The 19,161-nt window shown below is 36.2% G+C and overlaps 1 long non-coding RNA gene across 1 annotated transcript in view; it reads left to right on the top strand.

The window, feature by feature from the left end:
- The window catches only part of LOC149312880 (uncharacterized), a 109,733-nt gene that overhangs the window by 394 nt on the left and 90,178 nt on the right, over positions 1-19,161 (top strand). The gene's annotated exons all lie outside the window — the stretch shown is intronic.

Genomic DNA, 19,161 nt, shown 5'->3' on the forward strand with positions numbered 1-19,161 from the left:
ATTTATTTACTAGCACAGAATTTTTTTATGCTGTTGTTATTTCAGATAATTCAGTGAAGTTGAAGCAATATATCAACTTTCACCTATCCTGTTCCTTATCCTATTGCATAGCTTTGTAAAAAAATCAAGACTTAAAATATAGGTTGTGTTTTTTGAGGATCACTTTAGCTTTCTTCTGCAGATTAATGGTGGGATGAGAATGAATGTACTGTATTAGGGAATCAGTGTTTTTGTATATCCTTCCATTCTGTTCTGCTTTGCAAAAGAAGACTTATGTGGGAAGTAAATAACATTCATGTTATTTTTTGTTAACTACTTTCAAGTTGACCTTGACTCATGGTGACCCTGTGAAATTTCAGAGCAATGAATCTGATACTTGAAATCTGATAAGGGATATAATGCTTAAAAAGTTAAAGGTTTTCCCTTGACATGAATGTCCAGTCATAACCGACTGTAAGGGGTGGTGCTCATCTCTAAGCCGAAGAGCCAGCGTTGTCCGAAGATGACTCTGTGGTCATGTGGCCAGCATGACTGCACAAAATGCTGTTACCTTCCCATTGAAGTGGTACCTATTTATTTACTTGCACTTTCAAACTGGTAGATTGGCAGAAGCTGGGACTAGTGATGGGAGCTCATCCCATCATGCGCCACTTGGGCCTCAAATGCCAACCTTCTGACCTAACAATAATCAGAATTGGTATCTAAACCACCAGGTTCAATTCCTGCTGCCTTTGGTTATGGAATCCCAGATTAACAGGCTCAGTGGACCATCTCCAAGACCTCCTATTCTCATCCTCTTTGGTCAGGTTCTGTAGGTTCAGGACCATGACTTTCCTGATTGAGTCTAACCCTCTGGCTTGTGGTCTTCCTCCCTTTCTACTGCCTCCTAACCTTCCCTAGCATTATTGCTTTTTCTAATGAGTCATGTCTTCTCATGATGGGGCCAAAGTATGACAACCTCAATTTAGTCATCTTGGCTTCCAAGGAAAGTTCAGTCTTTCTGTTCTAGGGCCTATTTGTTTGCCTGAATGTCCATCCAAGGTATCTTTAGCACTCTTCTCCAGCACCACATTGCAAATAAGTTGATTTTCTTTCTGTCCTCTTTCTTCACTGTCCAGCTCTCACATTCATACATGATGATGGTGGAAACAATGGTTTAGACAATTCTAAATTTAGTATTCAGTGCTATATCTTTGTGCTTCAGGATTTTGTCTTGTTCTATCATAGCTGCACTTCCCATTTCTAGTTTTGTAATTCCTATTCCCATTCCCATTCATATTCTACAGTTTTGAGGTGGAGTTGCTAATTCAGCACTAGTGTTTCAATGTTTGGAAGAGATGAATTAAGGGTGTGTAATAATAATTGTTTAGACATATTTCTACATTTAAAGAAGAGACAAGAAAGAAAATGACACCAATCTTGCATAGGAGGTATCAGAAGACTTTGGCCAAGATTTGTAGAAAAAATATTTTATAATGAAAGAGAAAATCTAAAGCGAGTGAGTAATGAAAGCAGCTCAGTGAAATCAAGGAATGTTCAGTGGTCATAAGTTGTTGCCTGATTGTTGTGTGTGTGTGTGTGGGGAGACATATGACGAGAGTAAGGGGAAATGGAATGGAATATCTTGAAAAAGGGCATGATGAATGGGACTCCACACTGCAAATCTCATTTGTATAGAGTGTAATATTGACAAATTAAAATTGTTTAAGGAGAGGTCTGAAAGTCTCTTATTATCAACATAGTGCTTCTGTAAAGTGGCTAAATGTTCCAAAACCTCAGGTCTGGCCAATGGCTCATTATGCCCTCCATTTCTTCTAGCATCTAAGAGCTTAGAAGTACTTATTAAACAACTGGCCAAATGCTTAACAGCTCATAGCTCAAAGTTGGCGAATGGAAAACCTCTCAATTGCTCCTTGAAATCTATTTCGTGCAAGATTAATAAAGCTATTAGGCATCTATGCAAAGCTTCAAACAGTTCTAGGTCACACTGGAGCTGTAAGCTAACATGCTAAGTGCTTAATATTTATGCTCTTCCAAATAAAGGATATTTCTTATGAAGCTGCCTTATACTGTCAGCCCATTATCCAATTCTGCACAGCTTCTCCATATCTAGAAATTCATTAGATAGATTCGGCTAGTGGCAGTTAATGGACTAAGTAAGGGGAGAGGTTATGCCTCATTTTGTTATGTTTGGGGAGGAAGATCTGGTCCATGAGCTAATCCTGCTAATCTGGGATCTCATAGCCAAGAGCATTGGGAATTGAACTTGGTAAAAATGGGCAATGCTTTTCTCAGATTTCAAGTACCAGATTCAATGCATTGAGAATGAACAAATCACATGGAAACTGCTCCAGTACCTGGGCTGATTTTCCCCTAGACCAGTAGTTCTTAACTTCTATTACTCCAGAAGTTTTATATTTCAGTGCTGAGAAGCCATTATAGCTAGTAGTCAGGGATTATGCAAACTGAAGTCCAAAATTTCTAAAGAGCCAAGTAGTGAGGCTCAATGTTGTAGATGACATCATAGAATAGGGCATATGTTGGCTCTATGCAAATTACATATTCCAAAAGGCTATGTGATTGTTGTACAAAATCCCATGTGCCTCTTTTTAGAAGTTCCACTTCTTGCATGGATGCTGCACAACAAGCACCTGTTCCAAAACCAGCACTTTCTAAAACAGGATTCCTGAACTACCTGTACTAGAATTTTTGGGCAGAAAACTGCAATTTTGCATATACACACACAACTCCATCTGGCTTTCAGATTGCTCATTAATTTTTCTGCAATTTTTGGCAAGATTTTTTCATGCAAGAATGCTGGTTTTTGTTTTAAAAAATTATTAAGCATTTTAAAAACATATCAAAACAAACATATACTATCATTATATAAAATATAATCCAATACATCATATAAAATCTTTATATTTAGCTTCTTTACATACATGATGACTTCCTAGGTTACTAATATCAATCATGCTATCTACCTTTTTAATTCTAACTGAACTCTACTCAATTATATTGATCCTGTTTAATTCTTCAAATTATCATTGTGATTTTTCCCTCCCATCGGAACAACATTAACATATGTTACTGAGAATGCTGTTGTACAAGATTTTTTGTGTGGAAAAAATTGCAGTCTTGCACAAAAATGCATAAAAGTATGTTGCACAACACCAGCAATCTTTTCTGCACAGAGAACAGCAATCTTGCAGACAAAACCTCAACACATGACTATCTGAAAACAAGTGCCAGCATCCTGTCTTCATAAGTGGACTATGTGTGTGAGAATAACAGTGGGCCCTTGGTATCCTCTGGGGTATGGTTTCAAGATCCCTTCCCCCATGGATACCAAAATCTGTGGAGGCTTATGACCCATTAAATAGAATCACACTGTAAAATGGCATCCCTTATATAAAATGGCAAAATCAAGGTTTGCTTTTTAGAATGTATATATTTTAAAACTATTTTCAAGATGAGGATGCTTGAATCCAATGATATGGAGGACCGACTGCAAAATTGTGCAGTTGTATAACATCCATATCCTGTAGAGGGCTGCTGTAACATTACTCTCTAGCAGAGCTAGCAGAGTGCCTGATGAACACTGGTGCATATCAATTCGTACATAGTGAGCGCTCTTGCTGATGCCCCAGTACACATCTTTGCAATTTAGTAAAGGGGTTTCTTAGCCTCTCTGCTATGTAGCTAGGTATATGCATAGCTATGTAATTTAACAGATTGTAGCTGTTTCTTTGAGTGTTTTTGGTGAATAGAATGTGGGGTTTTTGTGCAAAAACCCCAACATGATCCTCACACATGTATTTCTGGGTAGATCAATTCCCTGTAAAGCTTTTGGATATGTAAATCCTGGTCAAAAACTGTAAAAAAAATCTTGCCATCATGTTATTGTGCCTGACCAGCCAGGAAATGACTTTTTCCCATTCCTGTTGCTGGATGCCTCTTTTGACAATAACCATAAAAAGATGTACACAGTTTTGATATGGAATTATATCTACATATGTCATTAATAGAATTATGACTTTTTTGTTACAAAGCTGTTGTAACAAAGGTGGGTGGTGAGAGATTTGGGACAGATGATACTTTATTTATGTTATAGCCTGAAGATAGTGTTCCTTGAACAAAAACACTCCAAAGGAAGACTAAAAAAAGAAACAGTTGAATTGGAAATATCCAGAAACTCCAGTTCATTAACAGTGGGTTGAACAGAGACAATGGCCTTCTGGCACACCGCATATATTACAACACAGGTTAACACCCCAGCCTCTTACCCAGTTTATCACATTCCCTTTCTGGTTCCCAGCTCACACATGTTACATTAAAAAATTCCCTCCACCAGTCATATGATCACCAACCCACCCTGGCCTTAAACAACATCTTTCCTCCTGCATTTGTCCCTCAGTGACCAGAGTTAACATTGAACTTGTCACTTCATCATCATACCTACAAATTTTACATTTCTATGGCTATTCCATGCACCTGAAGAAGTAGACCAAATCTACTAAAGCTTATGCTACTGTTTTGTTTGCTCATATCCAAGGAAAGCTGTGTTGACCATGAAGCAAAGTACAATAACATCCAAAATGCACGAAACAGCGTTAGCTTTATTGGCTAACCAAAATGCCAAAATACATGTTATAAGCTTTCAAAGCTCCACTGGCTTCTTTATCAGGGATAGATGTTAAAAATCATACAGGAGAAAAAATATATATATATGATGTTAGTCACAAGCCTGCATTTTGTCAGGTGGTGTTAGAGGGATGTTCATGCAGGCTGGCCCCTCCTCCTTCTGGCCATGTGAGTATCACTGTTTTGTGGATTTTGCATGTTATTATTCTTTTGCTCAGTTAGTCTCAAAGGTACTACAAGATCTCTTTACATATGTTACTATACTTATGATGCTATATGTATGCACTATATTAAGATACCTTTTAACATAGTACAAAGCTGTGGAATGAGTGTTAAGACTCAAAAGATGTTGTGCTGGCCACAAACATTATTTGATTTAAAGGGGAATTACGCAGGACGTGGTGGCTCAGCAGTTCAGATGCTGACTCCGACTACTGCAAAATCAGCAGGTCAACAATTTGAGGCCCAAGTGCCATGTGATAAGGTGAGCTGCTGTCACTAATCCCAGCTTCTACCAAACACTGCGCATATGGGGGCATGTAGATCACGTGTGTGTGTCTGAGTGCCCACGTCTCTTACAGGAAGCAGTGTCATAGGGCTGTGTCACAGCCCTTATGACACCACAAAAAAGAAACTACTCTAGGCGGCTTCTTTTTTGCTGCGCAGTGTTGCCCTGCGGTTTGGTTGCTGTGGCAACGCTGCAAAGCAAATTGGGCTGGGGTTTCGCTACCGGTGTGTACCGGCCCTTTATTATGGCCATAGACTAAAGGGTATACAGAGAAAAAGTGTGGTAGCATGGTTAAAATTTAGAATTTTACTTATGCCCGAGAGCTGAAATGAGAGCAAAGGATTGTTATTCCAGGTCATGTCAAATGTTCTGTTTTGGAATGTAAACAACTCTGAATGGCTCCAGATTTGAATTTTTAACCCAAATAAAAGGAAGTACTGTACTGTATAAACAGTTTGAGGACAGTGAAACGCAACATATAGATAAACGATTGATTGATGTGGGATAGAGACATATGCTAGGATATCCAATAAATATACTGGGGTGTAAATGTTTAATTCAATGTTACCAATGAAAATGTGATTTATAGTTTCCTTTGTTCAAAACACTATAAAAACTTGGTTCATTTTAGAATCGTGGTCCAAGAATTTGAAATATAAATTTCCTCTGGGAACAATACAGCAGGTAAATAAACTATGGCGTGTTCCAGACGGGCCCTATGGGGCGCCGTCGTTACGTGCGAGGGGCGGTACTTCCTGACGCGCCTTGCCCCTCGCTCCTAACGAGTATGTCAAAATGGTGTGCATCAGTTAAGAAGAAAACATTGAGTATCTCTAAGACTAATTTCATTATTGGACATATAAGACCTTTGCAGGAATAGTACCTGTGTCTGAATGTGCAAATAATTGAAATGACCTGTGTGGAGCTTGATAAGTAATGAACTCTAATAATTTAAATGACCTGGGTGAAGTTTGATAACTAATGAACTCTAAGATAGACAAAGGTTTATTCTGCTATGTAATCAAAAATGTTTGCAGGTAGGTAATGAAGAATTTATGTGATGCCTATTGTAGCCAATTAATTAAAGCGTTGGGTTTGGTTTTTTATTTTAAAAGTTTTGGGCCTGAATCTTATTGGTAGTCCCAAGTAGAACAGACCATGCCTGTATGTTTTGTGTATTATGAAATACCACAATGTAGCTGCAACAGGGGAACCACAAAGAATAGCCTGTGGACTGGGACCTTCAACCAAGGTAAAACAACTTTTTCTTCTTCTTACATTTGGACTGAATTAGCATGTTTTACCTCTATACCACCAAAATGTTCTTGATGCAAAAACATGGTGACTTCTTGAGGAATCCATTGTTCTCTGCCTACAAAGAGCCTGTGACCTCACTGGAATGGAAATATATTGGACTGCAAAAGAGGGATCCCTGTTGAGATGCAAACAGATTTCCTAGACTTTGAAAATCTCCCTATTGCCGCATGGCCAGAAGAAGGAGGAGGCTGCCTGCAAAAGATATCCTCCCCAGAATAACATCTTTACTAATGACTGAAATGACATGCAGGCATCTGACTAACACCTTCAATTGTTTTTTCCCCCCCTGTTTGATTTGTAACATCTTGCCTGATGAAGAAGCCCATGGAGCTTCGAATGCTTGTAGCAAGTATATTGTGCATTTCGATTGGCCAATAAAGGTATCACTGATGGATTTTTGTTTGCAATAGAAAATATGTAAATTTTGACTCGCCAGTCAGCAATTGCTTCAGTGCATCCACTTGGAACTACTAATAGGATGCAGGCCATACAATTTTGTTCATGCAGGATATGATACTTTAACAGCAAAATATTGTGCTTTTAAAAATCATACTCAGAACAAATGTTTTGCTGTTTAATTCCTGAAAAGACATCATTAATTTGTCAAAACAGAGAACTATTTTATTAGACTCAGTGGAGGATCTATTAATACAGTCACTAATTGCTTTGTTCCTTTTGTTGCTCACTCTTTCCTAATAATTGGACAAAATAAATGGAATGCTCCAATCTAACCAGAACTACTTGCATTTATTTTGTCCAATGTTTTTAGTTTCTGTCATTTTCTACAGAATTAATACAGCTTTTATCCTCACCATTTGCTGAGACAATTCAGGCCTTGGCCTTTCCACTGATAGTCTCTTTAATCCAATGAAAACTCAGAAGCACTCAAATTCAATGGAAATGGATGAGTCTCAGGTTAACAATAACTAACTCATCCTGTGGTTTCAGTGGGTTTTAAGCATGTTTAGTTCGAGTGGGATTATCAATCCAGACTTGAAATTTTAAAGTAAGCACTAATAATAATGTTAAATCATTTAAATAAATATAATTCATTGCTATTTAACCATTAAGAGACAGCAATGCAATACATTCATTGCTATGATTGCTGATAAAGATAGTTAATTTTAAATACTTTAGAGTAAGTTAATGTGGTAAAAAATGGCCACTTCTCAATTATGGTAATAGCAACTGAGTAATCATTAAAATTTATATTGCAGGGAAGGATAGTCACAGGAAAGAAACACACACAGACAACCATATGGAAGGAAAAGGCCACAACGTCATTAAGTTCAGCTGACAGGTGGGGTTGGCCCAAGGCATGGGTCCAGATTTGGCACGACCAACCTGACTTTTGATTGATAAACCACATTACCTGGTCATGGCCAGGCCCAGGAATAACAAAGGGATCACTGAATGTCAGGGGATGCTGATAAGGAGTTCTTCCCTGCACTGGTGACTCCTCCATCCCAGCACCCAGGGTCCCCATGCAACTCTCAATAATCAGTAATCCGCAGTACAGATAGCCATGCCAACTAGATACATGACCCATTCTACCACCCCAAGAAAGTTGTGACAGCGAACCACAACCCTCCTGCAGAAGCAACCAGGGTGGGAGGGTGGGGAGATCCAAGCCAAGAATGGCATCTGTCCTGGCCATGTGGCCTTAAATAGGCCCCCCAACTAATCAAAAGGGGGGCCGGAGCTCTTGCCCCTTCTGGCCACCAGGACTAATGGGGCAGGGTGGAAGTCCCACCACTTCCGGTGGCCAGACCAATTGGGATCCCACTTCCATCTCTTGGTGCATGCTGAGAATTGTAGTCTTCAAGTGCTGGAAGTCCTGCCTGCCAAAGGTCCCAGACAATTAGAGATGTTCCAAGGCCCTGGCACCTCCTGAGAAGTTGCTGAGGTCAGGCAAGAAAGCTGCAGCAGCATCCTAGCACCCCCCCTCCCCCTGCTGCAAATTGGTTGGCCCAGTAAGTCAGGCAGCCTCACTTGTTGCATTTAATGACTAAAACAATGAACTTCAACTTTGTTGCTGAATTTTACTGAATTAGGGATAGGAAAGTGATTTTTAACAAATTATTTTCAAGCTGTGGTCGTGACTTGGAAGTTATATCCTTTAGCAGGAATGGGACTTTCACTCAATAATGTGTACAAAGTTCTATTATAGACATATTCTGATGGCTTCTATCTGTTATCTAACAAGTAAAAATATGGAAATAGCTATTACTCAAAATAGCAGGGGGAACATTTCATATTTCAGCTTTACCTTTCTCCATTAAGTTAGAAATCCACTGAAGATATTGGTTAAGAGTGAGAAGAAAAGTAATGCACATGGCATAGCAATGGAAAAAACCCTATAATAAATTAGATTCTATCCTTAAAACTTTCTAATGCAACATAACTTCTGCTAATTGTAAAACAGGCATCTGGCTAAAAACGTTCCCTCAAGACTCATTCAGTGTAAGTGGGACATTGTTCTTATTTTGCTTATTTATAGTGCACTTATGGCAAACATAGCATTTTCACCAAAATCTTTGTTCTTTGGCTTATATTGTGAAATGTGTATGATACATATAACATTTACTTCCTCAGTGTTTTAGATTTAGTATCCCCCCCATGTTTATTGACCTCTGGCTATGGATGTAGTACATGAAATCTCTCACCCTTAACTTAAAGAAGGAGAGAGAAAATTGCCTTTCCACATTATTCTTGACCTTTACAAAAGCATCTGCAGGCATGACTGGTTTGAACTATAATATCACTAGAGCTTGATTATATTTAGGCACAAAGGGATTTTTTCAGAGCATCCTTGCAGCAGATAGTACTTCACTATCTACAGTACCAGGAACCCTACTGCCTGGCTTTCATGAACCACCCACAACCATCTGTTTCATCCGCCAAGTACCATGATTAATTTGCTACAGTGCTTTTACACAGAGCCAGTACAAAGCAACAATATTGCTCCCAAATTCATCAGGGACCTTGCTTCAAAGTTGCAATAACCTCTGATTTACTTTTGCTTCTTCTGGATTGTTAGCTGACTTTTTTTTTGTCAGCTAGGATGGATCCCACTAAAAAGTAAAATGTTTTTTAGTCTATAAGTGTGCCATTTGTGTTGAGTGATGGGGGTAGTTTCCCACTTTTCCAATACTTCAGAGTTTCCTAAGGCTGCGGTCTTGTAACATTTACTGGGAAGTAGGCTTAATTGAACATCATGGGGCTTGTTTCTGAGTAGATATGCATAATGTGAAGTCGAAGGTTTCATGGCTGGCATCCATAGTTTTTTGTGGGTTGTTCAGGCTATGTGGCCATGTTCTAGAAGAGTTTCTTCCTGACGTTTTGCCAGCATCTGTGGCTGGCATCTTCAGAGACTCTCTGAAGATGCCAGCCACAGATGCTGGTGAAACATCAGGAAGAAACTCTTCTAGAACATGGCCACATAGCCCAAAAAACCCACAAAAACTAGATATGCATAAGTTTGCCCTGTAAATATGAAATGAGGGTGAAGTAAAACTAAGCTTGAAATCCACTCAGTGATGAACTCAATGAGTGACTAGTCCATTACCTTTTACTCATCATAACCAGGGTTGTTGTGAGGTTAACAGGGGTATCAGATGGGACCATGTGTCCTTCCATGAGCAATGTGGCGGAAGGGTGGGATAAAAATATAACTAACTAAATAAAAATAATACTCATTTGTTGTTTCCCAGTTCTTTCCCCGATTTACTTGGAATATTTTATCATAAGATGGAAAAATGGATTTTTAAAATTATTATTATTTTTTATAACATGAAACTTGCATATTGGACATTCCTTGGTATCTGGACATTCCACAGTTAATCTCCTTATTTTTCTTATTTCTTATGTGAGTTAACATAAGAATGAGTTCGAGCCCCACTCTAGGTTTTTTTTTTTAATTCCTCATCCATGAATCTAACAATTGATTTCTTGGCATATCTACTTAGAAATGAGTTTTGTTGAGTGCAATGGGGTTTAGTCCCAGGTGTGAATAGGACTCAACTGCAGCTCCAAGTCAATTTTGAGATAATGATGTTAACACATTATCTCTGGGAGTAATTTCTTTGGATATTTACATGGTGAAAAATATCAGTAGAGGAGTCATCAATAACACTTACAATATTAATTCATGCTATTATTAATTAGCAAAATTGAGAGATAGATATTACTTTGGAACTCATTTTTTTACCTTCTTTAGAGGTCTTTAAACAGAGGCTGGATGGTCATCTGTCAGGGATGCTTTGATTTAGATTTCCTGCATGGCAGGGGGTTGGACTGAATGGCCCGTGCGGTCTCTTCCAACTCTATGATTCTATGATTCCACGTTCTCATTTTTGTGAAATCTATATATATCAGAAGTAAACGTCGAATTAAAAGTGGAAGAAGGGAGAAGGAAGTTATAAAGGGAGAGATATTAAGGAGAATAGCAAGTAAATGGAAGGGGACTGAATAGAATTAAGAGGGTGAAGGAAGATAGAAAGAGTTATAGAGAGAGGGAAATGGAAAATAGAAGAAGGTAGAATAAAATAGATAAGGAAGGAAGGAAATAAAGACACACTAACCTTAAACAAAGTAGACTTGTTAAAACTTTGAATATTAAATATATCCTTATTATAATGAAAACAAATATGGCAACCTGAGAACATTGATATATTTTAATTTTATGTTTGTGTGATTAATGATTTATTGATGTAAGGTCTAGTTGATGTAATGTTTAGTGTGTATACATAGAATTCATAATAAAAACATTACAAATTAAAAAAAGAAGTAAAAGTCAAATTGTATGTGCGGTCTGTCATCTGCTCCTTCTTTCATGTTTTAAGAGCTTGGTACAGCCAACATTCTATATAAAACAAATACTTAAAGCCACAGATTACTCTCTCTCTCTCTCTCTCTCACACACACACACACACACGCACACACACACAATTACAAACTACAAACATCTGCTAAAGTTAGGGATGGAAAATAAAATGGTTGAAAAATATGTTTTTCAAGTGCTAAGAAACCCTGATGACAAGAATCCTGAAATGATGAGACTTTTTGTAGTTTGGTACTTATTCTGAGCAAAATTCACATGTGGTTATTTTTGTGCAGGAGACAGCATTTGTATCGTGGAAAATAATGCACGTGTTTTAATTTTGGAACAGAAAATGCTATAATTGGGAATTTGTTTTGTGTAGAATTTGCACATAGTTGATTTGCATTGAAAACAGCATTTTCTGCACAGAAAGCTTATGAACCGGGACTAATACGTCTGTATTGAAAGATACTTTTCTGCACATAAAATCATTTCCTACACAGGAAATGCTGCTTTCTGTGCAAAGCAAGGATGTGTACATTTTGGACAAAATAAGAGCTGAATTGCAAATAACCTTTGAAAACTGCATGATTTCCAAATACTTTTTTACAGAAGGAAAAAAAATTGTGGAATTACTTGTTGTTAGCTTTAAGAAGAAACATACTGCTGAAATATACCTGCTTTTCAAAAGGGAGGTTGAAATTGAACTTGCGAGGATCAGTAGAAAAACCATTGCATATAGAGTTCCCAAGATCACAAGGCCTGGGCTTGAGTCTTGGGGTTTGCACCCTCTTTTGTGGTCCACAGGATGAAGGAATCTCAGGATATGAGCAATGTCTTGAAAAGTGTGTGCATATGTGTTCATTTTTTGTTAGACAATGTTTTTTATTCGAATGGCATTTCTTACATACATTTGGTTGATGCATAGTGTATCATGCTTAATGACATCATCAGGGGCTGCCCCTTGTTATATCATGGTTGTAACATCACTCCCCATGACCTCATAAGGGATCATCGCTAAGTGTTAGGTTTTGGTCCCAAAGTCTCAGGCTTTTTATATCTTTCATTGTAAAATTGCTTTCTGTTATGTTTTTGTTTATGTGAAAACAATCAAATTGATTTTGAAGTCTGAATATCAGTATTCCTCCCAGTTTTTACACAACGGCTGATCTCAGGCTTCCCAAGCCCCCGGGACAACATTCTCAAGAATAGCAAAATATACACAAATGCCAACTAAATAGGTTATCAGTTGTGAGCAGGGCAGGATTTAAGTATGTGTAGCTCTCCAGGTTTTTCAAAACTCCCATCATCACTCTCATCAAGGTGCATCTCTAACAACATCTAGAGGACCACATATCCTCATCTCTGGCACAGGGCAGCGGCAGTGGTGGTTATGGTGGTAAGGAGAATTAGGTTCAACTTACTTGGATCAAGCTGTACACTTCAGCTCATAATTCAACAACTAGTTCTATGGACCCTTGAATGTTGAATTTAAACTTCCACTTATTCAAATTCTCTTCCATTCAAGGAGATCCTTTCCTAAATTAATCCTATGCGTAACTTACCTGGAAGTTTTGTTTTTGTTGTGCACCTTCAAATCATTCCCAACTTATGGTGATCCTAAGATGACTCTATCACAGGGTTTTTGGGGCTGATGCTGTGTGATTCACCCAAAGTGGGTTTCCATGGCTGAATGGGGAATCAGGCAAAACCTGATCTCCATTATCTCAGTCCAACACTCAAACCACTACAGCATGTTGGAAGTTAACCCCACTGAAACAACTGAATACACTTCTGTATAGCTATGCGTAGAGCTGCATTATTAGCTATTAAATTAAATATATACATAAAATGTGACCTTGAAGTTAATGTGACCTTTGCAGCTATTTTTTATGCATTTCTGCAATATATTTGCATACTAGAGAAGGGCTAGTATGTACTCTCCATAATGTAACTTGGCTAGGCTTATCGAACAAGCTACAGCAAATTAACAAAAATCATTTTGCCACAGCACAGAATTAGCTCGAGGGAGTCTGTCTGAAGTTCTAAAATCAAGGCAGAGAGCACAATGGAGCTTTACACCAGATTTGGGAAAGACTTCTGAATATGCCTTGATGCCAAATTAATTTCTTTGAAAATAATGCATGTTGCATATTTTGCACTCATTTCAAACAAAGATTTGATTCAGATAATATTTTTTCAGTGTATGTTAAGTCCCAAATCATGTGATTAATTCCTAGTTTTTAATGTGGTCAATTGAATGTAGCTAATGCGCCATGCTGGCTCTGTACTAGGTTAAGGGACTGTGCAGCAACTGCTTTTGTTATGTAAACCGCCATTATTACGTAAGGGCCGCATGGTGTCCGGACGTTGCCACGCGGTGCTTACATAACGAGTGCACCAGTGACACACTGGTTACACTGCCCCTGTGGCTTTATGTGTTTTTAATTTGTTTTTATGTCTGTAGTAAGATTCTCTGAGAACATGATTAAAGGAAGACACATGAAACCTAGTACATAAAACATTGTAAATATTTTATTAGTATAAAATAATATAATAGAAGTTGAGTTTCCTTTATCTGAAAATTTCAAATCTGAAATGTTCCAAAGTCCAAAACTTTCTTTATTGGTGGCTACGATAGTGACACCTTTGCTTTCTGACAGTTCAATGTGCACCAACTTTTCCTCATACACAAAATTATTTAAAATGTTCTATAAAATTACCATCACACTATGTGTATAAAGTTTATATGAAACATAAATCAATTTCATGATAAGAGATATTTCCAAAGATCTGCAAATATTCCAAAATCCAAAAAATAATAAATAATAAAAATATTTTTATTATAATAATTTATTATTATAAAAATAAAATAAAACCCCAAATCTGGAATACTTCTGGTTCTACCTATTTCAGATAAGGGATAATCAATTTATTTATTTTTTTTTTAAATTTTTTTTTTCAATTTTATTTTATTTTGGATTAAAAATTATACAACCTCATTGTCATTTCAACAACTCTGTTGCATACCTATTACATCTTATTATCTGTGTTCCCCGCAATTACACTCTTAAATTACAAAAACAGTCTCATCCTTACATATATATACAGTGTTTACATAGTTCACAGAAATGCTTTATCTTATTAATTTCACGTTATTACTCTTCAATAGTTCCCCCTTGTGAAGTGTTATACTCGTCCTGTTACTTAATCATTTAAATGCCAATATTTTTTCAAGAAGTCTTCTATGATTTTCCAGCTTTCCACTTCTTCATTCTTATTTTTTATTATTGATGTCAAAATGTCCATATTTTTTTAATTCCAAAACTTTATGTAGCCATTCCTCTATGCTTGGTAGCACCTTACTCTTCCAACTTTTTGCAATTAGTATTCTAGCAGCAGATATAAGGTATAACATGATTTTCCAATATTTTTTCTCATTGTTTTCTCCTAAGAATGATGTCATATTCAATAAGTACACTTCTGGTCTCATAGAGAATTGTATTTTTAACATTGTTTGTATAATATGGTGTACCTTTTCCCAAAATTTTTTAATTTTCCAACAACTCCACCACATATGGTAATATGTTCCTTTCTCATTTTGGCACTTCCAGCATTTATTCATACCTAAGTTATACATTTTCGCAATTTTTACTGGAGTGAGGTACCATTAGTAGTTTTCCTTTAGATCTTGTGCTACCGTAAATTTGGCTGTTTTTCTCCATGCTCTCTCCCAATTGTCCATAGAGATCGTATGTCCTACCTCCTGCGCCCATTTTGTCATACTATCAGTCACATTTTCGCTTTCTAGTTCGTAACTCATAAGTTCCTTATATATTTTGGCAATCTTGCCTTTTTCCTTCCCCCAGAGAATTTTGTCCAAATTATTTTCTGTTGTTTCAAATCCTATTTTCTTTATGTCCTCTTTAAACTTAGATTTTATTTGTAAATATCCATACCATTGTATATTTTTCCCTTCTTTTTCAAGTTCTTCCTTCGTTTTTACATCTATTTCTCCATTTTCCTTTATTTTCAAAAGGTCTTTATATCTTATCCACTCCTTCTTTTTTTCCCATCTTCCAAAAAAAGCCTCCTGGGTTGATACCCACAGAGGCGTTTTTTGGTAATAACGTTTTTTAATTATATTCCATATTCTTATTAACGGTTTACGGATCGCATGATGCATAAAATCTATATTAATCTGATGTTTTTGATACCATAAATAGGCGTGCCACCCATATCTCATATTACATGATTCAATGCTTAATAAATCAGGTTTATCTGCCTTCATCCATTCTTGAATCCACACAAGCACACAAGCCCAAAAATAAATCTTTAGATCAGGTAGGGCACATCCTCCTTTATCATTATCTTTCTTTAAGATTATTTGTTTGATTCTTGCCTTTTTTCCTTTCCACAGGAACTTTTTTATTTCTTTATTCCAATCCGTAAACATTTTATCCTTAGTGATGATGGGTATATTTTGATATAGGAACATTAGTTTCGGCAGTACATTCATTTTTATAATTGCCACTCTCCCCAGAAGAGAAAATTCCATATTATTCCATGTCTGTAGGTCTTTCTTGATTTGAAACCAAACTTTTTTATAATTATTGTCAAATAAGTCTAAATTTTTATTCGTCAACCATATACCTAAGTATTTTACACTCTTTACCACTTTAATCTGTGAGATATTGGCTAATTCTGTCTCTTTTTCTTTTTTCATATTTTTTGTAATCATCAGTGTTTTTTCTTTATTTATTTTAAAACCAGAATATTTTCCAAATTCCTTCAACTCCATTAACACAGTATCTATGCTTTTTAGTGGGTCTTCTAAGATTATTATCATATCGTCCGCGTAAGCACGGAGCTTATATTCAAATCCTTTAATCTTAGTTCCTTTTATTATTTCATTATCTCTTATTGCATTATTAAGAACCTCAAGACATATTATAAAAAGTAAAGGAGAGAGTGGACAACCTTGTTTTGTCCCTTTTTCTACTGGTATATAATCAGTTTTTTGTCCATTAATTATTAACTGAACCTTCTGTCTTTTATATAATTGAGATATATTTGCCAAGAAATGCGGTCCCATATCCATACTTTGTAAAACATTCAGCATAAATGACCAACGTACGCTGTCGAATGCTTTTTCAGCATCGACAAAAATTAGACCCATCTCTTTGTCTTTATGTATTGTATAATATTCTATTATATTTAGTACCGTTCTTATATTATACCTCAGTTGTCTTTCTGGCAAAAAGCCGTTTTGATCTTTATTAATTATCTTACACAAAAAAATTTTCAATCTATTTGCCAATAATCCTGTAAATATTTTGTAATCCACGTTTAATAAGGCTATTGGCCTATAGTTTGACATGATCGTATTATCCTTCCCTTCTTTCGGGATAAGCGAAATATTAGCGGTTTGCCACGTGTCTGGCGTACCCTCTTCTCTGATGTTATTAAACACTATGTTTAAAGCCTCCACCATTTCCTCCTCAAAAGTTTTATAGAATAAGGGAGTGAAGCCATCCGGCCCAGGGGATTTGCCTTCCTTCAGTGATCTTATTACTTGTTTAATTTCTTCATTTTGTATCGGTCTTTCCAGATCTTCTATCTGTTCCTTTGTGAATTTGCTTATTCTTTTTTCCCCCAAATAATTTCTTATTTTCCCATCTATGTCACCTTCCTTTTTATTCTCTTTAAATACTTCTCTGAAGTATTCTGAAAAAGCCTTCATGATGTTGTCTTGTTTAGTAATAATTTTATCTCCTACCCTGATTTTGTTTATCCTTTTGTTTTCTCTTTCTTTTTTTAGTTTGTATGAAAGCCATCTTCCAGTTTTATTTGCACCTTCAAAATATTTTTGTCAAGAGAATTTTAACTTGTTGGCTAGTTCCTCTGTGTTTTTTTGTTGTATTTTATTCTTTAATAGAGTATACCGTTTCCTAATCTTATTGCTATCTCTATTTTGATTTATCATTTCTTCTAGTCTTTTCAATTCCTGTTTGTCCTCCTCCTCTAATTTTTGTTTTTGTCTTTTTATTTCTGCACCCCTTTTTATCAAGAGACCTCGTATCGCAGATTTAAACGCATCCCACACTGTTTTACTATGTATTTCTGTAGATAGATTTTCTTTAAAGAAAAAATTTATTTCTTGCTTCATGCTTTCTTTATATTTCTCATCTTTAATTAATTTATCATTTAACCTCCAATACCATTGTTGCCTTTCTGTGGGATTTTTCAGTGTTAATTCTATTAAGTTGTGGTCAGACAGCCACCTCGGCGCTATATCCATTTTTTCTATTCTTAACAACATATTTCCAGTAACTAAAAATAAATCTATTCTGGAGAGAGAATTATTAGAGTCTGACTGAAAAGTAAATCCTTTTTTTTTCTCATATAAATGAGACCATACATCTGTAAGTTTATTTTCCTCTATCATCTCGAAGCACGCCTTTGGTAGTCTTCCCTGGTTGTCCTTAATTTTCCTTTTAGATTGTCTGTCTTTCTTAGGTTTCAGGACTCCATTGAAATCCCCAGCAATAATTAATTTATTTCCATTACACTTTGTTAAATCTTTATTTAATTTTTCAAAAAAAATATTTTTATTTTCTAAGGGAGCATATACATTTACAATTTCTATTTTTTCATTTTCGGTATTAATTTCAATTGCCACATATCTTCCTTCCTTATCCTTAAAGATCTCTGTTGCCTCATACTTTCTACTCACATATATTGCTACCCCCCTTCTCCTCTTTTTTTCATCCGCAGAAAAATAAAGGCTTCCTAATTTCGGATTTCTTAAGTATTTTATTTCGTTTCCCCTAATTTTAGTTTCCTGTAAGCACAGTATGTCTAACCTATTTTTTTCCAAATAATGGAATATTTCCCTTCTTTTATGGTTTTTATTTAACCCCTTTACATTAAACGATCCGATTTTGATTCCTCTTGTCGCCATTTTTTTTCCTCCTTTTTCTTTTTGTATTTCTGTGTCCACTCACCCTTCTGTTTGGTTTACTTCACCTTCCTCTAACTCTTCCCCTGTCAAACTTTGTCTGTCTAAGTCAATGTTCAAAAGCTCCTCCTCCCTATCTAATCCTAATGAGTCTGTATCATTGTTATATTTATTTCCTTCCTCCAGATTTTCTTCTATATTGCTTTTCCCTTCCTTTTTTTGTTCCTCCTCCTGTTCCTTTCTCGTCTGAGCTCTTAATCTCTTAAAGAATTCTTTTGCCTTCTCCAGAGTATTAATTTTGTATCTCCTTTGCCTATACGTTAGTGTAATACCTTCTACTTTTTCCCAACGGTACTTTATTTCCTTTCTTTGTAAAAATTGAGTAAGAAACCTATATTCTTGCCTTCTTTTCAACACAAACGCTGGTAGATCTCTGAATATCTCAATTTCTTTGCCTTCAATCACTAATTTTCCTTCGTAACTTGCCTGACATAATCTTTCTCTAATTCTTAAATTTGTAAAACATATGGCCACGTCCCTTGGAAGATTTCTTTCCCTTGCAAATGTCGAGTTTATTCTGAATATTTTCTCAATTTGTACATCCAAAAATTCTTCTGCTAATCCCATAAATTTTGCTAATTCTGGTATTAAACTTTCAAATAATTGTTCATTTTCCTTTTCCGGTAGCCCTCTAATTTTGGCACTTCTTTCCCTATATCTTATTTCTTGTAAAAGCATATCTCTTCTGTCCTGTTCTCTCTCTTTGTTCAATTTCTCTGTCTTCTTATCTAATTCTTTAGTTTTTTCTATTACCTCCTCCACCTCTTCTCTTATATCTGTTACCTCTCTTGTAATTTTATCTACTATTTTTGCTATGCCTTCTATTTCCTTGTGCATATCGGCCCTGAT

The sequence above is a fragment of the Sceloporus occidentalis genome, unplaced genomic scaffold (genome assembly GCF_023333645.1).
Source record: "Sceloporus occidentalis isolate IW3139 unplaced genomic scaffold, rSceOcc1.0.p SCAF_5, whole genome shotgun sequence".
In the NCBI taxonomy this organism is placed as follows: Eukaryota; Metazoa; Chordata; class Lepidosauria; order Squamata; family Phrynosomatidae; genus Sceloporus; species Sceloporus occidentalis.